At 63.5% G+C, this 266-nt stretch overlaps 1 protein-coding gene across 1 annotated transcript in view; it reads right to left on the minus strand.

The window, feature by feature from the left end:
- B4GALT2 (UDP-Gal:betaGlcNAc beta 1,4- galactosyltransferase, polypeptide 2) overlaps nt 1-266 on the minus strand; it is a 3,666-nt gene that overhangs the window by 1,254 nt on the left and 2,146 nt on the right. The gene's annotated exons all lie outside the window — the stretch shown is intronic.

Consider the following 266-nt stretch of genomic DNA (forward strand, 5'->3'; position numbering starts at 1 on the left):
TAGCCACCCTGCTGGTGCACCTCATACTGTGGCAGGAGGAGGCTGGGCCCCACCATGCCAGGGAGACATGTGGGTGCCCCGCGGCCCCCAGTGCCCCTCTTCAATGTGTGAGGGTCATCAACCCTCAAGTTGGAGGGTCATTAAATCCCTCCCCACCATGTGGCACACATCACGCACGCCCCCCCACAAAACAAGCCCTGATGCTGGTGAGGGTGCCAGGCTGATGCTTGGCTGGGAGCCCCCAGCACACCCCAACTAGCCCGCGC

This window comes from Buceros rhinoceros, unplaced genomic scaffold, assembly GCF_000710305.1.
Source record: "Buceros rhinoceros silvestris isolate BGI_N320 unplaced genomic scaffold, ASM71030v1 scaffold20926, whole genome shotgun sequence".
In the NCBI taxonomy this organism is placed as follows: domain Eukaryota; kingdom Metazoa; phylum Chordata; class Aves; order Bucerotiformes; family Bucerotidae; genus Buceros; species Buceros rhinoceros.